Below are 23,006 nucleotides of genomic sequence, written 5' to 3' on the forward strand. Positions count from 1 at the left end.
GGAAAGGAAGTTGCCGTTTGTAGGAAAATTAATGAAATCTTTGGCGAAAATAGAAGCAGCTGTATTAACGTTAAGAACTCAAATTGTAAGAAAGCACTATACAAGAAAGAGAATGCTGAAAAGTGTAAGGAGCATACAGATAAGCTGTATAAAGGAAAGAAACTCAAAGTCAATCTTACGAAATGGAAAGAGGAATCAGATGAACCTGAAATTGAGAATGATATTCTGCAAGAAGAATTCAACAGAGCATCGTAATACCCAAGTCGAAACAGATCTGATGTGGCAGAACTTGTTACCTCAGAGTTACTAAGATCCTTTAGAGACCCAGTCATAAAAAGATCATTCCACTTTATACGCCTAAGGAATATTAGACAGGAGAAATAGCTTCAGTCCTATTAAAGAAATCAAATAAATAAAATCAAAGGAGAGAGGTGCTGACACATATAATTATTGCGGAACCATCAGTTGAATAATCCATGTTTAAGACACGAACTTGTCAAGACTGAAACTAGTAATTATGTCGATCAGGTGAAAGATCAGTTAAGGTTCCACAGCTTTGTAGCAACATGTTATGTGTTGCTGACGTTTCTGATTATCTCAGAAGATGAGCTGAAGAAAAATGAACCGGCATTTATAGTATTTGTAGATTTAGAGAAAGCATTTAACAACTTGAAACGTAGCCCTCACTGAAATCCTGAAATCTTTGTTGATAAATTACCAGGAGTCAAGAGAGATTAATAACTTGCATAGAAACCAGACTGGAGTTAACATAGTCGAACGACATGAAAGGGAGGAAGCCACAAAGGAAACTAATAAGAAATTTGGAAAAGAAAATAAAGTTCGGAGACATAAAATAATAACTTTCGTTGATTTGAGGAGGCGAGGGTTTACAGCTCGGAATGCTGTTGGAAAATCATGGTTGCCTACAGCTGTAGTAATTAATTTACTGCATGACAAGTTTCGGCCATTAAGTCACCATCTTCAGGTGTCCACATAAAACGGAAAACCAAAATAAGGCACAATGAGTCATTACAAAAAAAGTCGTAAGTACAGTACTCAACATTGATAAGCTATTGAGAACTTCATATATAATTTCAAAGACATAAAATTTTTGTTTGTTGCCACACTCCCCAAAATGATGAAAGGTAAAAAGATTATCAAGTACTACATTTTCGTCCTTCATGCAGTAAAAGTGCCCCACCGTCATAACGTTTTAATTTATCACATCTTTACTAATGGCGCTATCCACAACACCTTCCACCCTATAGCCCGTTGCATTGACAATTGATTCTTATTTAAGTAAGGTATTTTTCGAAGTTTTAGCCCACTGAATTGGTAATGTCCTTCTTGGGTAATACTTTATTATCTGTGGTTCTATTGAGCTAGGTGAATATATTTTATTCTGTGTTAATGTAGCTTGATGATGCAGATTCTGTATTAACAAATATTTTCGTTGTAGGTTTCAAAGTTATATAAGATACCTATCAGGCTTTAACCATCTGAATAAATATAAACCGAAGCTGTTACTTTGTAACTTTTAACATTCATTATTTTACAACTATGTTTTTTCCCTCTCCCCCATCCCAACCTTAACCCTTTTATACTTACATGTTATTCTTAATTCAATAAAGTATTTTCTATGTATATGAATTTATGTATGGCCAGCTATCACGTTGACAGATACAACTGATGTTCCTCCCATAACAGTACTGATGGACAGTCTGTTAACACATCTTTAGAGAAAGCCATAGAATTACTTTGGTATATTCTGTGAAGGTATATAATTTTATTACTTATCTGTTTTTGTATTCCTTTTGCCTTATTATTCCTTGGATGTAGTTGTTCAGACCACAAACTTTGTCATTTGCTACTTTGTAACATTTGTTATTTTACTGCCACGTTAATTCTTCTCCCTCCATTTGTATAACTCCTTTTCTGCTTGTGATGTACTTTATGTGTATTCTGTTTGTATAATATGTGTCCATTACGCGGGAAAAGTTATTTTTGTTGGTCAAGATAAGAAGTTTGTGCTTTATTATATACATTTTTGTGCAATTCATTTGGTTTCCTGTGCAATTGATTTTCGGTTTTTGTTGCATTATTAAAACCTAACCCATTATTGAGATTCAGTTTCTTTTTACGGCTCGGTAGTAACAGTCAAATCATTTCTGGATACATTTTTTGAGCAGCAGTACTCTCTGCAGTCTTTAAACCTCAACAATCCGTACCAGAAAGGAAAAGCCCAGCAATAGTTCACCGAACGTGCTTACGCAACAAAGCGACTGCGGAAACAGTTAATATTATTCACCAATCTCCCGTTTCAGACATGACTTTTGAAGTAGGTAACAGTAGAATGGATTCACGTGAAAGTACAACCACATGTAATGTAAGGTAACAAACAGTGATCCAATTGGTCAAGAATTAAGTAATAACCAACTGCCGATATCCAGTGCAAATACCGTGGATGCGAAATGTGCAACGGAAACCATTCCGGGTACAAGTCGTGACAGAAATTTAGCAAACGCGGACGGTAGTCCAGATATTATGCCGATGTTTCAGAGGATGTTCTCACAGCTCCAGCGAAAATTGACAAATTAGACGAAATTAGGAAAAAACTAATACACGGTTTTGCACGTTAGATAAATGGTTGAAACAAGCCCAAGAGAAGTTAGAAACATTGTCGGAAGAAAGAGAAAACAATCTCAAAACTGAGTTAGTACTGTAATCGGGCGCCTGCAAATATTAGAGACGGATGTCGAGCGACTTAAAAACAGGCAACAGAGTAAATACTATGAGATTCTTGGCAAATTACTAGCGCTGTACCTAATGAAACGGTAAAACAGGTACAACAGTGCATCACACAACTACAGAAACAGGTCGACAAGGTAACTGCCCAAGTAGAAAGTTTGCAAATCTTGACACATACGCACACTGAACGTTTCGCTGAAATAACAGAGTAAATAGAAGAGATTAGCAATAAAATGCCAAATTTGTCCCTAAACTCTGACAATGATTTAGTTCATACGACACCAACGCGTTTTCCGGAAACGGTAGAATATCAGCCACTGAAACACCTCAAAGAAAAACAAGATTAACGAACAGCAGAAGGAAGACAACAGGCGGCTTCATGTACAGCTCAAACGCATCGAAAACAGACTTAACGAAAGTGATCGCGAACAGGAATGTTCTCCTCCTTTCACTAGTCGAGCAGTAGAGAATACAGGAAACTATCAGCATCTCTGGCGTCTTGGGGAACAGCAGTCAAACAATACGCCACAGCAACACAACGTGCACAGCGCATGGCAGAGTGAAAATTTTGGAGCACCAAGACGTGAAGAAACTTTTGACTATAAACACTTTTCCTCAGTGGGCAAATTAAAAACCTTCCGTAATTATGACGAAATACATCCGCGACCGTGGCTGAACCAGTTTTATTATGCTATTTCTCCCACTAGCCTTTTAGAACACGAATTAGAATTCATGTGCAGTTTTCCTCAAAATGAACCCGCTGTTAGATGCGATCACTCATTAGCGAATGTCGTTCTGAGCAAGATTTTTACAACGCTTTTCTCTCAGCGTACTGGTCACCAGGAAAACAGGGCCGTATTAAACACGGCATAATCACTTTAATCAGATTTTACAAGCCCTACACAGTTCGTTGAAGATATAATCCGACGCTACAGACACCCTTACAACCCACCCAGTCCCCTGAATTTATCAGAATTTGTTTGGTAAAATTACCAGCACATTTACGCCAAATTATCACTGCGAGAAAATGTAAAGATAATGTTGAGGAATTCGTTAATTTATTACAAGAAATAGAGCTTGTCAGTGACAGTAAATTGACTGGCAAAGAAACACCAAAAAAGTTTGACAATTATGACAACGTGTATTATCGTAATCATAGCAGAAACTATGGGTCACACAGTACGCTTCACAACAAAAGAAATTTCAGACACAAGCGACAACTCCACCCTTATAACAAAAATATCTGGCATCAAAACAGCTACCAAAATCATCAACATTTTCAGAGTCATGACCACCAGCATTTTAATCAAAACAAAAATCACTACGTTAACACTAATAAGTATAATGACAAACAATACAACGGTAACAGACATACACTATGTGATCAGAAGTACCCGGAAACCTGGCTGAAAATGACTTACAAGCTCGTCACGCCCTCCATTGGTAATGCAGGAATTCAATATAGTGTTGGTCCAACTCTTAGCCTTGATGACAGCTTCCACTCTCGCAGGCATACGTTCAGTCAGGTGCTGGAAGGTTTCTCGGATAATGGCAGCCCATTCTACACCGAGTGCTACACGGAGGAGAGATATCGATGTCGGTCGGTAAGGCCTGGCACGAAGTCGGCGTTCCAAAACATCGCAAATGTGTTCAATAGGATTCAGGTGAGGACTCTGTGCAGGCCAGTCCATTACAGCAACGTTATTGTATAACCACTCCGCCACAGGCCGTACATTATGAACAGGTGCTCGATCGTGTTGAAAGATGCAGTCGTCATCCCCGAATTGCTCTTCAACAGTGGGAAGCAAGGACGTGATTAAAACATCAATGTAGGCCTGTACTGTGATAGTGCCACGCAAAACAATAGGGGGTGCAAGCCCCCTCCGAATTTTATTGTTGGCATTACACACGCTGGCAAATGGCGTCCACTGGGCATTCGCCATATCCACACTCTGCCCGGCGTGATGTGTGTCTTAGGAGAAGCCGCTCGACCATAAAATCCAAGTTTTCTCACCTCACGCATAACTGTCATAGTACTTGCAGTGGATCCTGATGCGGTTTGCAATTCCTGTGGCCGGCCAGTGTGGCCGTGCGGTTAAAGGCGCTTCAGTCTGGAACCGCGTGACCGCTACGGTCGCAGGTTCGAATCCTGCCTCGGGCATGGATGTGTGTGATGTCCTTAGGTTAGTTAGGTTTAATTAGTTCTAAGTTCTAGGCGACTGATGACCTCAGAAGTTGAGTCGCATAGTGCTCAGAGCCATTTGAACCATTTGAACCAATTCCTGTGTGATGGTCTGGATAGATGTCTGCCTATTACACATTACGGTCCTTTTTAACTGTCGCTGGTCTCTGTCAGCCAACTGACGAGGTTAGCCTGTACGCTTTTGTGCTGTTCGTGTCCCTTCACGTTTCCACTTCACCATTACGTCGGAAACAGTGGACCTAGGGATGTTTAGGAGTGTGGAAATCTCGCGTACAGGCGTATGACACAAGTGCACCTAGTCACCTGACCACGTTCGAAGACCGTGAGTTCCGCGGAGCGCCCCATTCTGCTCTATCACGATGTCTAAGGACTACTGATGTCGCTGATTTCGAGTACCCGGCAATAGATGGCAACACAATGCTCCTAATATGAAAAACGTATGTTTTTTGGGGTGTCCGGATTCCTCTGATCACACAGTGCATATGCGATCAGCAATGTGTTCACTCAGACAAAGGTAAGTCGTGGCACAACCAAAACCATTCGAACTTTAATGTCGGGTCAATACAACGGACACAAGTAGCAACAGTGCTTAAATTCAAAACAGTTCAACCAAGAGAGGCAAGTAGCAAGTAGAGGTCGTTGAAGTATGTAATCCCAAGCCAAACGACAACCAGAGTAACAAAAGGGATAATCAATGACTTCCAACTCCGGCAGCTGGCGAAAATAGTTATTCGAAAGAACTGTCCGTTGCCATAACAAATTACGTGGACTTTGAGGACATTAGGGACATTCTATTAGAAGTAAAGGAAACTCAGACTAAACCACTTGGTCATCCTGTTATTACAATCAAAATTACCAGTCACAAAGGTTGCATAACACCTTACCTACTTATTCTTAGGTGTTTACCCATAAACTAGATACTATAGAGCCTTCAGTATAAATTCCAAGTCAGAGAGGATACAAAATTTTGTGTCAGGCCGAATGTTATTCCTGCACGTTACAGAGACAAAGCTGAGAAAGAAGTGCAAAAAATGCTAGAAAACGGTGCAATTCAGCCTGCTATCAGTTCATACAACAGTCATTTGCACGTAGCAGAAAAACAAGATCAAACTATTTGATTAGTGACTCATTGAAGACATATTTACCTTATCATTATATGAGAAACAAACAGACCACGGACTTTAGATGAATTCTAGCAAAACTTTTTTGGCGTACGATTTCTATCCTCTACTGATATGACATCAAGTTTTTAGCAGATGAGTTGCATCCTGACTGTCGACAATACACCGCTTTCCTCTGCTTCGGCAGGTGTTATCAGTTTTGAAAGTGGCCTTCGTTCGTGGGCTTAATAACATACTCCCGGAGAATTTGCGAAACCGTGTAACTACATATGTTGACGATATACTCGTACTTATAGCAGAACCTGACTGTTCTTCATAAAATCATTTTTTTGCCAGATCTTTTAGACATCTTCCCAAAATATGGTCTCACCGTTAACTTAGAGAAAGGACACTTTGGTCAAACGAATGTCAAATTCCTGGAACATATTATTTCACCTGGCGGCATATCTCCATAACCCGGATCAGTTAGAAGCAATCAAAGAAATCCCTCCTCCTGCTACAAAACAGGAAAATTTCTACCGCCATTTTTTGAAATTAAAATAATCGACGACACCCACTCTTTGCGCTCTCACTATTAAGAATACACCCTGAGCTTGGCCAAACAAGGGCAAGTCGAGTTTCAAAATTTGAAGGAAGCGCTTCTCTCTGCACCTATCTTAGCACACGCTGACCTAACCAAACACTTCTGCCAGTCAACAGAATCATCTAAAATTCGTCTCGGTGCTCATCTCTCCCAGGAATCTGAAGATATTGGTACAACAGTACAGACTGAACTAGAGTCTCTCGCTATTGCATGGGCATTTACTAAATTCCGCTTTTACCTTTATGGTAAACATTCAAAGGTTTTCACAGATCATGAAGTACTACAATTTTTAATGAACTCTAAACTGAACCGTGAGCGTTGGGGTCGTTGGGTGTTGACACTTCAGGAGTACACCTTCAGCATTACTTACATCACAGGAGAGGAAAATATTATTGCTGACGCACTTTCTCGATCACATATTGGCCTTAACAAAAACTTTGAGAACACTGCAGATACCTACTTCAGTTCCTTATATTTGAAAAATGTAGTATTTGAACATTTCATCACAGTTTCATTGCAGCACTTAGCATAGGCACGCATAAAGACAGTATTTGGCGTGAAATGATCGAAAAATGGCACAATAAGGAAAGTGTTACAATTTGTCATTACTATTTAGTCAAAAATGGCATTCTCTCTAAACGTAGCGCTGTAAATGGTACAAATTGGGTAGTCTGTATCCCTGAGGATTTTATTAATAAACTGATCTGGTACACCCACGCCTATTTTGGATCAAGAAAATGCTTTAACAAATTAAAGATGTCGTGATATTTCAACAATATGGAGAAGAGAATATGTTAAGTTTTAGCTGTGTCTGCAACCTATGTCAAAAATCCAGACTTCCCACCATGTCTTGCGCCCACCTTTATTCCTGATTATACCGTCCAAGCTTAAAGATTTTGCATCAGTTAACCTCCTTGTACCCCTGTTTACATCAAGGAATGGATATACATACACCTTTGTAGCAGTGGAGCTTACTTCAAAATACGTAACTGTAATGCCTTTGCGCAAAGCCACTGCGAAGACTGTGTCACAAGCTTTTACAAAGATTTTCTTAAGGCAGGTCAGTAAAGTTATCTCAGATAATGGAGTACAATTCCGTTCCAAAAATTGGTTAATTACATTAAAGGCTTACAGAATACAACCAGTGTTTATATCTTTATATTTACCTCACTCAAATCCATCTGGGAGGATTGTGAAAGAGATTAATAAGTTTTGTCCATTGTACTGCCATAAACAACATAAGAACTGGGATAAAATAACAGAATTATTATAGTTTTCCCATGGGTGGTAATTAACACACAAGGATGGTATTGAAATGCTATCACTGAATTAAGAACATAGCAGAAAAACGCCGACAGCTCCACAATATTAAAGCTAAAATAAGGAAGTTTGAAGTAAGACAGAAGGTAATAATTAGAGCACATCACATCTTCAGCAAAGGCAAGTCATTAAGCAAAAAATTCTTCCTGTTCTATAAAGGACCGTATAAGATCAAACCCACATGAAAATGCGATAGAGGTAGAAACGTTTTCTTGAATAGTTTTTGTTTATTTATGTCATGACACATATTACACTTGTCTGATTATACTACACTGGGAAGTGAAACGTGAGACAAGCATCTTTCTATTTCTGGGTTAACTTCAGTAGCATTTTGGTACATTTCTGAGACATGATAAATATTCGGGCAATTCAGTCTGCACAGTGAAACATTTTATGACCTGTTGATGGTGCTGAGACAGCAACCAGCCACAAATTTCCTTTAAGTTCCTTTATTCAAGGAATATCGTTACTGGTTTCGAATCATTACGATTCATCGTCAGACGGCTTTCATGCTTTCATTACAACATGTGATGAGTTTTTTACTGACTAGTTATCGTGAAATGTCGGTTTGGAGTACTTGTTATCATAGTTTTCGTCCAGTACACTACGAAAACAGGTACTCCAAACCGACATTTCACGGTAACTAAACAGAAAAAAGCAGCACATGCTGCAATGAAAGCATGAAAGCCTTCAGATGATGAATGGTAATGATTCGAAAGCGGTAACGATACTCTTTGAGTAGAGGAACTTAAAATAAATTTGTGGTTGGTTGCTGACTCAACACCATCAACATTTGTCTTCAAATAACTGCCACAGTCTCCAACCACGTCGCCATATGACAAATTCGCATTTTATGATCTGCATTGAAAATATATTAAGGTAAGTGTGGAATATAGTCGAAAATGATGAAATCCTATGGGACAGTTAGGTTTGTAGAGTATGGCTAAAAAGACAGTGAATGAACAGCTATGATATTGCTGGTGATGTAGTCTCCATATTGTCTACTTGTATGTGAACAGAACACAGAAATAATGATGAATTGAGTGAGATGAGATGAAGTGTTGATATTTATAGGTTATACTTTATAGATCATATGAGTTTAGTAGTTGTACTTGAAGATTTTTATGGAACTGTATGATGTTATATTTGCTCTTATACTTTTAACAAGGCAAAGAGAAGTGACACTCTGCTTCTGGCTTATGTACAACTGTGACAATATTATATTAGTCTGACTATTTTTAATAAGAGCATAGGAAACCAGTATGTGAATGTTTGATGAATTCTTTGATTTGTTGGAGAGAGGAATGGTTTACTTTTACACATTTGGCTTCAAGTAGAGTTTGTTTTCTTTTCTTGCTATGGATGAATGAGAGAATGTGGGTAGCCCATGTACAGGATAGGGCATTAATTTTAATGTTTATCATAGAACAGCAACATAAATTTTAACCTTAAATGAATGAGGAAGAGAATGTCAGAGATAAAGGTATACCTTGGTATGACATGATCAAAAATTAAGAAAGCATAAAGTTATGTGAAGTGACAGATACTACAGTATACATTTTGTTATAGGAAGGGAATTGAATTTAGGATCAGGTAGAAGAATTGAATTTATGTTAAGAGAGACAGGAAATGAGTATGTTATATTCTTGTGAACTGGTTGAAGGTGAGTTCTTTTAGCCCAATGAAATGCTAGTAGGATGACACAGAAGTTTACAAACATTAGGTGATAAAAGAGAGGTTTATGATTTATAAATAAAGACACAGATGTTTATGTGTAATACATAATGAAAAAGTGGTCTATGAGTTTATAAAACAGATATTTGAAAGTATGATGAAATTTTGATTAATATATGTGGGTCTATGGACAATGCAATTGGAGAAATGTTTATCTGAGACCTCATAGACAGAAATGTGAAGCTTCAAAGACTTAGATACTTGACATAAAAAATTGACTTTTGGTGATGGATGACTGACATGAAATTTTTCCTTTCCCACTCCCATGTGTCCTTACACCAATAATTTAATGTTATGTTTCACTATTTTTTCTCCAGGATTTAAGTCTGAGTACAGGTTTACAGATCATAACTCAGTTGTGTGGTACTTAAAACACTACTATTTGTACACACCTTGTGTGAAAAATGTATACTTATGATTCAACATACTAAGAAGATGATAATTTTGATCATTTGCATTTAAATGTGTGTTTATGTTTTGTCAGCAGATATGTACAGTTGAAGTTTATAATTTCATGTTTGTATGGTTTATGATGTACGAGCAGTTTTTCTACATTTTTTGATGGTGTTATTGGATGTGTTATTATTTGTGAAGGAAAGTGATATATTTGAAGAATTGTGGTCAGAGAAACAGTTGTTGGGCAACAGTGTCTGTGTATGTGATGGCAGCAATATGGATTCGTAGAATTTTTGAGTCTAGTGAACAGCTGTAATGTGCAGCAGGCGTGTTCATTGAGCGTACAGTGTAATGCAGGGACAAACGTTTGGAAATTTGTGAGCTGCAGATTTATTACGAGGAGGATGATGACTTAGAACAATGGTTGGATAGCATACGGACATAAAAAATTTTTTTGAAATGAAAGACTAGGTATTATTTGATGACATAACAAGTTTATTTTTGTGGACTTGTGTTGCGGTTCACTTCACCCTCATCTCAGTCAAGTTTTTGATAATTATTTTATTGACTGATCTGAGTTAGTTTACTGTATTATGGAAGTTATTAGATGAAATGAATTTTCATACTAGACTCTATAATTGTTTTCTTTGGTAAGTTCCTTCCTACCTCAAATTTCAGTACTTAATGGTGCAGTCAAGTGTTTCATTGGCTTTCTATGTCAAGATTATAAACCCAATTTCCCTGGACCAGCTGTAGTTAGTTTGTAGCGGTACACTGGGATATGATTGGCTTGGCTTATAGGGCGCTCAACTGCGCGGTCGTCAGCGCACTTATGAAGTCGCAATTTTTACACAGTCCAGTTTTTTTCACAGTCCAATCTAGACACTGTCACGAATGTTGATGATGATGATGAAATGACGAGGACAACACAAATACCTAGACCCCGGGAAGAGAAAATACCCAACCCGGCCGGGAATCAAACCCGGGACCCCATGATCCAGAGGCAGCAACGCTAGCCCCTAAACCACGAGCTGCGGACAATAGAGAGGAGGAATGATGGCATGACTGAGGGAGAGACAAAAAGAGAAAGATGCATAACTGGGAGAAGATGAGGGCATTTGCTTTATCGTTTGACGTAGATGACGCTATTATATCTGCTAATTTTTAGGGGAAAGATATGATGCTCTAAAAGGGAAGTGCTTCCGCTTTGTCTGAAGCGAAATAGGGGACTGAACTGTGCACAGAGTTCTGGATAGCTTGTTCCATATGCGGACAATAGCAACAGAGAAGGGGTTGGTGAATATTTTCATGAATGGGTACAGCTTGTATATTAAGTAAACGAGTCCTTGTGTTCCGATTATGATGAGGTGATAGGTACTGGATGTCCGAAGTGAGGTACTGCAGTGCATCCAATAGTGAGAAGCCGATGTAGTAGATATAGCATATGGTAGCCATGTAACTTGCCTGTCGGCAACAATCTTAACTGGACGTATGAGATGCTGACGTGGACAAATATAGGGATGGTGCAATTGTAACGCACGCAAGCAGTCAAAGCAGCGGAAACAAGTTCCTGTCGGAGCAGAAAAGGACGCATATGTTCCTCTTTAAAAGACTCTGACATAATAGTGGGAAACCAGCTGCCTCTATCGTCAGTCCGCATTCCTCACCGAACATTTTGTCAGCGAATGTATTCGCGCTCTCTTAACACTGAACACTCTAAATCCTCTTACCCCTTCTCTCTTTGCAGTTACGCCTTCAGAATTTCCCTCTCACTGCCCCTATCTGTCTAGGTCTTTCCCCCAATGCGTCCTTTTCCTCCCATTGATTTACAGTGTCTTCCACAGCCATTGGCTCCTCCCTCCCACTATCGCTGTCTCCACCATACCTCGGCAACTCAAAATTTCTGTAACTCTTACCTATTTGTTCCCTTTAACCAAGTGGTTAAAATTTAGGTCCGAAATGTGTGCTCTCCTTTAGTTACGTGTTGAAGTTCGCCTATTTGGAAGGGGGCAGACCCATATCCACCTTTCGAGCTTATGTATCGTCTCCACTCATCCGTATTTTTCATTTCCACTATCTACTCTCTCTTTCCCTCCTGCTACTGTTACCTCCAATCATCTCTCTATCTCATTTACTGCCTCTGTCTCCACTGACCATCAATATCTCCCATGTTTTTGGCTCCAACTGATATTGTCTTCTTCGATCTATCTTTCTCTTTCACTGCCGCTTTCTCTCTCCCTACTATAGTAGGGGGTGCTGCTTCTGTAAAACGAGTTCCACGGACCAATAAAGTTTTGACATTTTATTTGCGTAGTTGGATACATATAAACGATAAGTAAGTGAGCATAATACAAGATTAACACAAATCATTTGATTTCATTTATTGGATACTTTGCTCATCGATAGCATTTCATCGAAAACACTTTAAAAGAGTAAAAATTTTATTAGAAATATTTTACTGATTAGCAGTCTTTCCAGATTTACATAGTTTTACGAATTTCCATGAAGAGAAATTATTGAAGTGGCTACCCCCACAACTGAAATTTTTCGTAGCCAAAAATCATGGTTTTCGGCAGGAACCGCCCACGAACACATGGTACTCTTATAAGCCATCCCAGATCCACCCTAGACGACATCTAAGGTAAAAGAACTAACCGATTTGCTCAATTTGGCTGTGCTGGACGTAGGATGTAATACTAAAATTTTGACCCCGTACTGTAAGATAGCTACAGAATGCCCAGTCTTCCGAAAGGTATACAAATACTCGCCAAGCCAATGACTATCCAAAACTCTTGACCCCTTACCTCTGGTATCAATAAGACCCGAGAAATGGCCCCTTGAAAAATCACATTTTCACGCGTGGCTTTCTGGAATACATTTGTACCGTGCACTTGCGTGCACAGGTCGACTGTTTAGTTCTGGCCGTATCGAGATTTCAGTACTCGTACCGAGAGAATGTTCGAAAAAACGAGTGATCGGAGAAGCGTGGTGTGGAGCGTAGATCAGTCGTCATTACCAAGCCTTAAACTTCGTTTTGCCTTGCATAGTGGTAGTCAGTTGTGAACTTGGATAGTTCGTAGTATCCGCAAGACAGTTGACGCTAAGAGTTTGAGGTTGTGTAGTCTGCTTTTATTTGAGAAACAGTGAATAAAGAATTAACTACCGAACAGTGTTTGTTTGTTTCGCAGACATGGTGGAAACCAGAATGTGATTACAGTGATGCCAGTGATTTGTTTTTGCAACGTTTGCAGACATCCGACTTCAATTTAGACGAGGTATTCGAATACTAAATTTAATATTTGAAGGGACTTAGGCCGTAGCAGAACTTCTTTGTTCAGACAGGCAGAAGTCTGTTGCTATGGAAGAGAATCTTTATGTTGTCGTGCAGTGTTTTGTGCTACCTCCGACTAAGTTTCAAAGAAAAATGACGAAAGAGTTGGGAATAGGAAGTCTACGAAGGATTTAGGAAAAGCCGAAACAGAGACCGAACGAGGTGGGTCAGTGGTTAGCACACTAGACTCGCATTAGGGAGGATGGCGGTCCAAATCCCCGTGTGGCCAGCCAGTTTTAGGTTTTCCGTGATTTATCTAAATCGCTCCAAGGAAATGCTGGGATGGTTCCTTCGATAAGAGCACGGCCTGTTTTCTCACCCATCTTTTCATCTTCGATCTTGAGCTCCGTCTCTAATGATCGCGCTGTTGGCGGGTCTTTCAATTCTAATCTTCATTCCTTCCTTGATTCCTGAAATTGAGACCATATAGGCCCACTTTACTCCAAGGCCTCAATCAAGGTGATCTGAACGGGCGTACAGAATTCAGCTACTTGTAAGCAATCCGACAAGAAACCGATCCCAAGTATTAGAACAGCTTTCTTTGTAGCAACGAAGAGACTTTTAAGGCGAATGGCAGAGTGAGCAGGCACAACCGAGTCTTCTGGGATTCTACAGATTCCCATGTGACCCAACTTTCCTCGAATGAGTATTTGAGCAGAGATTTTCGGCCGTCGTCTAATCGGGACTTCGGTACTGTCAGTTCTGTAAATTACCTAAATATCCTTAAAGAAATGTTGCTAAGAGTAGGAAAATAGTACACTTTTGGAACATCTGCAGCAGTTTACGATATGTCAACAAGATGGAGCATCCCCCTATCGTGGAGTTATAGTGAGAGACTTTCTAAATGAAAACTTTGATGAATCGATTGGCAGACGGGGTGCTATTGAACGGCCTCTACAATCTCCAGATATCACACCCACGGCTTTCTTAGCCTGGGGCATACTAGAAATGAGGTTCATTCCGTCAAGATGTGTGATGTCGAGCATTTGAAGGCACCAATTCAATCTGAATTGGAAAACCTACAGACCCGGAAAATTTGTGGCTAGATTTTTAAATAAGTGTTGAAGAGATGTAATGTTTGCTTAGAACTGCTTGGAAACCACTGTGGGCATCATTTGTAGGTTTACTAAACTTACATGTACGCTGAGATGACAAAAGCCATGGAATAGCGATATGCACTTATACAGATGGCTCTCGCATCGCGTACATAAGTATAAGAGGGCAGTGCATTGCTGCAGCTGATATTTGTACTCAGGTGATTCATGTGAAAAAGTTGCCGACGAGAATACGGTCGTGCTGCGGGAATTAACACACCTTGAAAGGAAATGGTACTGGGAGTCAGACCCATGGGATCCTCCATTTCAGAAACTGTAGGGAATTCAGTATGCCAAGATCCACAGCGCAATGGAATCAGACGACTGACGCGAATGCCTTTGCTTACAGCATAGTCTCTCCTGCGCTCATCACCGTATCTGTTGGACCCTAAGCGACTGGTAAAGCGTGGCCTCGTCGCATGAGTCCTGATTTCAGTTGATAAGAAGTGATGGTAGAGTTTGAGTGTGCCGCAGACCCCACGAAGCCATGGACTCAAGTTGTCAACACGGCAACATGCAAGCTGGTGGTAGCTCTATAAAGGTGTGGGCTGTGTTTATATAGAATGGACTGGGTCATCTAGTCCACGCGAACCGATTTTGACTGGAAATGGTCATTTCCGCCAACATGCAGACCATTTGCTGCCGTTCATGGACTTCATGTTCCGAAACAACTATTTTATGTCTCCGGGCCTCGATTGTTCGTGATTTGTTCGAAGCTCGAGCGAAAGCTTTGGCCACGCTGATAGCCCGATATGAATCCCATCGAATATTTATGCGACATAATCGAGAGGTCAGTCCGTGCAAAAATTCCTGCACGAGTCACACTTTCGTAAATATGGACAGCTATAAAGGCAGCGTGGTTCGTTATTTCTGCAGGGCGCTGCCAACGGCTTGTTGAGTCTACGCCACGTCCAGCTGCAGCACTACGCAGCGCAAGGAAGCTACCACTCGATATTAGGAGATACCTCATGACTTTTGTCACCTCAGTGTACTTCTGTTTTATAATAAATTTGTGTTTCCATTTGGTTAGTATTATTGTACCAAATGTACTTTTGGCTGCTCTCTTATGGCCCACCCTGTATGTAGTGAGGTTTCTGGAGGGCGTAGACACGAACAGAAGTCTTGCTGCACGGGCGACAGTCCGAAGACTAGTTTGATGCAGTTCTCCATGCTACTCTATCGAGTGCGAGCCTCTTCATCTTCAAATAACTACTGCATCCTTCTCTGTCTGCTTACTACATTCTTCTCTTGGTCTCCCTTCACGTTCCCCCCATCCCCCCACCACACTTCCCTTCATAAACTGGTGATCCCTTGGTGTCTCAGGACGTGTCCTATCAACCTATCGAATCTTTTGGTCAAGTTGTGCCAAAAATTTCTTGCATTCTCAGTTTTATTCAGTGCCTCCTCATTAGTTACTTGATAGACCGGTATAATCTTCAACGTTCTTCCGTAGCATCACATTAGAAAGCTTCTATTATTTTCTCTCTAACCTGTTTATCGTCAGTGTTTCATTTCCGTACCAGGCCACACTCCAGACAAATATCTTCAGAAAAGATTTCCTGGGACTGAAATCTATTCTCAATGTTAAAAAATTCTCTTCTTCAGGAATGCTTTTCTTATAATTGCCAGCGTGTTTTATATCCTCTCTACTTTGGCCATCATCACATATTTTGCTGCCCAAATAGCGATGTTCATCTACTGCTTTCAGTGTCTCGTTTCCTAATCTAATTCCCTTAGCGTACTTTATTTAATTCGTCTACATTCCATTAACCTTATTTCGCTTTTGTTGATGTTCCTCTTATATTCTCCTTTCAAGAAGCTGTCAATTCAGTTCAACTGCTCTTCCAAGTCCTTCGCTGTCTGTGACACAATTACAACGTCATCGGCCAACCTCAATGTTTTTATTTCTTCTCCCTGAACCTTAATTAATGTCCCAAATTTTTCTTTTATTTCCTTTACTGTTTGCTCAGTGTACAGATTGGATAATATCTGGGATAGTCTACAACGGCTTCTCACTACTTTCTTAACGACTGCTTTCCTTTCATGCCCCTCGATTCTCTTTACCCTTGCTATCTTCAGAATCTCAAAGAGAGTTTTCCAGTCAACATTGGCAAAAGGTTTCTCTAAGTCTATAAATTCTATAAACGTAAATCTGCCTTTCCTTATCTTATGAGATAAGTCATAGGGTCAGCATTGCCTCACGTGTTCTACATTTCTCCGGAATCGAAACTGATATTCCCCAGATCGACTTCAACCTATTTTTTCATTCTTCTGCAAAGAATTCGTGTTAGTGTTTTGCAACCATGACTTATTAAGTTGATAGTTCGGTAATTTTCACACCTGTAAGCAACTACTTTCTTTGGAATTGGAATTATTAGATTCTTCGTTATCTTTCTAATAATATGCGATTACTATGCGACGTACTGTTAGTAAGACATGGCAGGTGCTACATCAAGTTGTTTGTACTATCAACAATAAATATTCGTCTTCACACAGGAAAATTGCCGGCATCAACACGAAAGACGTTTTCGCGTGCTGCCATCTGCAGAATTCCTGGTGAAGCTAGATCAAAATGCAGCCACTCCGCGTAATGCTGCGTAGACCGTCGCCGTCGGAGTAAATGGGTCAGCCTGCTCTGGCGGTACGTGCCTTAGCCAGTGGGGCTGCTTGTTGCACCGACATCGGTCAGTTAAGGCGCATCAATAACCACTACAGTTTAAAGCACACAGTCGTCGATCTTGAGATTCTAGCACATTGGTTCACAATCTTTCATAGACGATTACCCCCGAGTGCAACCAGAGTTCAGTTAGTACCCCACCACCTTCTAACTTTAGAATGGAAAAGACTTTTCTTCGAGCACTTTAATGTCTAAAAAGACGAAAGATGAATTACAATTAATTTGTGTGTTTTGTTAATCCCCGACTAATAAGTCAATGAGGCGATTGGTACTGCTTCTACCTGACAACCTCTTTTGTGTTTTAGTGTTTCTTAGAACTACAGGCCATAAATCATGTCCCAAACCAGTTCAGTCCCGTGTTTTTACTTTAAGTCTTATCACAGTCAAAAATCTACTTTCACATTTACGAATCTTGAATGCCACATTTATTTTACGTGTGTGTGTGTCTGTGTGTGTGTGTGTGTGTGTGTGTGTGTGTGTTTGTGCGCTTGTTGTTTTTACAATGAATGGTGAAGCAATTCCTGGTGCATCGCGACTGCTACTAAAACTCCTTGCCGCATAAGAAAACTGTCTACAGTAGGGGTAAACATTTCTTACAAAATATGCTCCCCCTTCACTACTCCTCTTCATAGCGGTAACTGCTTCACCTACAACCCCACTTCACATCAACCAAGTTAAACTGTGTGAAATATACTTACTGTTTCTAAATCGCTTGATAGTTGGATTCTTTACTTCTGCACAGGGAGAAACTGAAAGACTTCAGAGTGTTAATGTTTCGTGTCTGGCCACTATTATAATACACTCCTGGAAATGGAAAAAAGAACACATTGACACCGGAGTGTCAGACCCACCATACTTGCTCCGGACACTGCGAGAGGGCTGTACAAGCAATGATCACACGCACGGCACAGCGGACACACCAGGAACCGCGGTGTTGGCCGTCGAATGGCGCTAGCTGCGCAGCATTTGTGCACCGCCGCCGTCAGTGTCAGCCAGTTTGCCGTGGCATACGGAGCTCCATCGCAGTCTTTAACACTGGTAGCATGCCGCGACAGCGTGTACGTGAACCGTATGTGAAGTTGACGGACTTGAGCGAGGGCGTATAGTGGGCATGCGGGAGGCCGGGTGGACGTACCGCCGAATTGCTCAACACGTGGGGCGTGAGGTCTCCACAGTACATCGATGTTGTCGCCAGTGGTCGGCGGAAGGTGCACGTGCCCGTCGACCTGGGACCGGACCGCAGCGACGCACGGATGCACGCCAAGACCGTAGGATCCTACGCAGTGCCGTAGGGGACCGCACCGCCACTTCCCAGCAAATTAGGGACACTGTTGCTCCTGCGGTATCGGCGAGGACCATTCGCAACCGTCTCCATGAAGCTGGGCTACGGTCCCGCACACCGTTAGGCCGTCTTCCGCTCACGCCCCAACATCGTGCAGCCCGCCTCCAGTGGTGTCGCGACAGGCGTGAATGGAGGGACGAATGGAGACGTGTCGTCTTCAGCGATGAGAGTCGCTTCTGCCTTGGTGCCAATGATGGTCGTATGCGTGTTTGGCGCCGTGCAGGTGAGCGCCACAATCAGGACTGCATACGACCGAGGCACACAGGGCCAACACCCGGCATCATGGTGTGGGGAGCGATCTCCTACACTGGCCGTACACCACTGGTGATCGTCGAGGGGACACTGAATAGTGCACGGTACATCCAAACCGTCATCGAACCCATCGTTCTACCATTCCTAGACCGGCAAGGGAACTTGCTGTTCCAACAGGACAATGCACGTCCGCATGTATCCCGTGCCACCCAACGTGCTCTAGAAGGTGTAAGTCAACTACCATGGCCAGCAAGATCTCCGGATCTGTCCCCCATTGAGCATGTTTGGGACTGGATGAAGAATCGTCTCACGCGGTCTGCACGTCCAGCACGAACGCTGGTCCAACTGAGGCGCCAGGTGGAAATGGCATGGCAAGCCGTTCCACAGGACTACATCCAGCATCTCTACGATCGTCTCCATGGGAGAATAGCAGCCTGCATTGCTGCGAAAGGTGGATATACACTGTACTAGTGCCGACATTGTGCATGCTCTGTTGCCTGTGTCTATGTGCCTGTGGTTCTGTCAGTGTGATCATGTGATGTATCTGACCCCAGGAATGTGTCAATAAAGTTTCCCCTTCCTGGGACAATGAATTCACGGTGTTCTTATTTCAATTTCCAGGAGTATATATTTTACAACAGTCAAAAAGACACAATCGTCACCAGCCTATGGATCAAAATTTAGTGAACTACTATCAATAATAATAATAATAATACTAAGTATTGTTCTAAATTTCGTAACATAAAGTGGGTATAGTATTCTTCCATAATAAATGTAAGATGTGGAGACTTGGTTAAGAAACAGGACCACGTGACTGGTGATTTTCACAAACATCTATTTTTCTCAAAACTTTATGTCTATGCTTTAGATGCTTACGGTTCTCAGAGCCTCAATTATTCCGACATCAAGCCAGTTGCGGTTCGTAGGCGCACTCTTCACATAGCATCTCGCATCCATCGTTCCCACAATTATCTTTAATGGTCACCGGTATTTCGAAGTTCTCTTCAGTCTACGTTACTTGTAATCTCCGTCTCTCTCTCTCTCTCTCTCCAAACTCTTCCCTCTCTTCTCCCACCTAGTTAACGTTTTCCAGCCTCATTGCATGTGTCATGAACGTTTGTATATGTGCCGTGCACAGGAGAGAGTGCCTAAAATTAGGTATCTTAAACTACATCGACGTACATCTATAAAATTAGGTATGTTGTTCACCTCTCGGGATATAATAGGGCGAATACTAGCTACTAAAATAAAAGGTACTATTGTGTTTAATATAGGATATACTGCCTTACTTTGATAAGTGTTTCACCGAGTTCCTTGCATAAAATATTTTACGGTGCCTTTCAGAACATGGCACAATGAAACGAAATTAAAGATTATTTTTGCAGTCAAAGGCAAATTTATTGCGGATCTTAATATTCTGATATCTTTTCTACCACTGTTCTGTTCCGAAGTTCGAAGTTACACGAGGGCGCGCTGAAAATTAAAGTCAGAAATTTTTATGCGAAAACTCTTAAAGATTTTTAATTAAAACGCAGGTAAGTAACATTCAGTATCTTTATCCTTCATGTCTTAATATTTATCTCTCAATATAGTCACCCTGGCAATGAACACATTTCTCCCAACGAGATACCAAGTTGCCAATGTAGGATGTTTGACTTCGTTGACGGAGCCACAACCTCGCCTCTGCTTGCACCGCTTCTTCACTATCAGAGTGAAGTCCAGCATGCCCTGCGATCTACCGCTGTTTTCCGTCCATCTACTCTTTATCATTTTCATCTTGGAACTTCTAACCAGTAATTTTTAATCTACGCTAAATATTCTGTCCATTCAATCCGAAAGCTCTCCCTCTCTTATTTCCATTAGCGCTATGCCATTTGCAAGAATAGCGTTTCATTTCTCGTCCTTTTGAACTTAAATTCCCATTCCCAAATAATATTTCACAGTTTCGTCAACATACCATTTAATCCTCTGAGACCCACGACTGTGAAAAAAAAATTATTTTAAATTTTTATTAGATAATTGAACTTTATTAAAATAGGAAGCAACGAATAGAAGAAGCAATAAGCGAAAAGTAAACAATAAATTGTCTTAAGGAGGTAGTTTCACTTTGGAACCACTTGGACATACAGTTCTTAACTGTCCTTCATTTCATTTGATATTGTTATAAACAAAGTCACACTTTCCCGAGGCACAATCCTAATCTCGAAACTTCCATGAACTCATAAGCCAATCATTCCAGCGACGTACCAGATTAGAGATACCCGTCTGGTAAAACAACGTGTCCTGCTGCGCAAAGAAGTTCGTAACTACCCGCTGCACGTCCTCGTCCTACAGAAACCATCGACCACTGAAGGCCTTTTTTAGGAGACCAAAGACGTGATAATAGAATGAGGAGAGATCAAGACTATAAGGCTGGTCCTCGAGCTTATTGTCCTTAATGGATGAGACTGTGATAGCAGATCGACCGGCGTCTCGTGTAAAATTACGACCTGCGTGGAACTTGGAGCACCACTCGATAAAGGTTGATTTCGACAGAGAAGCTGCCCCATACACATTTTCATTCTCCGATGGCTGATCACCGGTGATTATCGTTCGATAACCAAGAAAAGAATAACAGCACGTTGGTCCTGTTTGGACGCATTTGGTGAGATTGTTGTCGTTGTTGACGTTTCTGCGTTTACTGCATGCAAGTCGAAAGGACATGAATGCTACACGAGTCCTTGTCTACAATTCGGTCCTTTTATACCCACATCGGAGTCGTCCTATGTTGTGTATATGCTTCATCAGTGTCCTCAATCGGAAAATTTTCGATCGCCCCTTATACTTATGATGTTTACTGAAACACATTGTGGGCATTATGTCCCTCGTAGAGGTTACCCTTCCTTTAAAAATGAGTGAAACCCAAATTAACAAAATGCAGTCCGACTATTGTCAGTTAAATTCCACAGACAGCAATCTGATTTACCGGAATGTAAAATTTTGTCTAATATATCTAATAATTGCTTGTTGCCTATGAGTTAATCTTTCTGTTGCTAAAGCCAACTAGCAATACAGAAGCCCAAATATTTCCTTTCATATCTGAAGTTGTTATATTTTGTTGAAATAACCTTGAAACACGAGAGTATCACAAATCGAGTAGACGTTGTCTCTAATTCTCAAGGTAAGTTACCGTCTGTGATCTGAAAACAACTTACCAACCGTAAGGATGATTAACACCTATTTCGATTAGGCACTAGAAGAATTAGTTTCATACCTTCCACATAGGCATGGTAATACGCCTCATTGGAGCTCCCTTTTACTGTATGACAAAATTAGTACTTCAGTTAGCTAAATTAATACAAGATTCGAATCTGAAATAAGGATATGACATTTGCAATAAGTTTATAATTATTAATCCGTTTCAAAAGTACAAAAATGCTGCAAGGTTACTAAATCCACATGCTGCCCTCACCGCTGTCATACAAAGACTAGATCGTTAACTTACGTTTGAAAAAGCATAGGAAATGTACATCCTATACATCCTATTTTATGCTAGACCCGCTCAAGAATCAGAAACAAAACTTGAAAAAAAAAAAAAAACGGAACCTGCACACGTTGAGTGTAAATGTGAGCGCGACTCTGCCACCCATTCGATAATATTACCTAAGCAACCATAGTCTTATAATACAGCTTGCCAGGCTGTAAAGTAAAGAAACATATTACCTCATGTTCCAGAACTGATGCATAGAGAATAGTTGTATATGCTCGTTATAACTACTTCGGCAATCCAAGCCTGTTGCTGCTTTCATTCACGGCTCCTTCCCTTTCTCTTTGTTTATGGCACTGCAGCCACATTCCTTAATGTTCAAAGGTGTGCGAAATCTTATGGGACTTAAGTGCTGAGGTCATCAGTCCCTAAGCTGACACACTACTTAACCTAAATTGTCCTACGGACAAACACACACATCCATGTCCGAGGGAGGACTCGAACCTCCGCCGGGATCAGCTGCACAGTCCATGACTGCAGCGCCTAAGACCGTTCGGCTAATCCTGCGCGGCCCACAACCCTTATGAAACCGTATAACTCACAAGCAAACTAGACGTTCTCTCCAAATTATCCCGACTGGAATACTGTCAGCAGAACGCCTTTAAAGTAAGCAAGCCGCATGTAGCGACCACGCCTTCGCCAGACACTGCTCGAGGCCACATACGCCTCAAAGACCTCA

The sequence above is a fragment of the Schistocerca cancellata genome, chromosome 9, assembly GCF_023864275.1.
Source record: "Schistocerca cancellata isolate TAMUIC-IGC-003103 chromosome 9, iqSchCanc2.1, whole genome shotgun sequence".
NCBI lineage: Eukaryota > Metazoa > Arthropoda > Insecta > Orthoptera > Acrididae > Schistocerca > Schistocerca cancellata.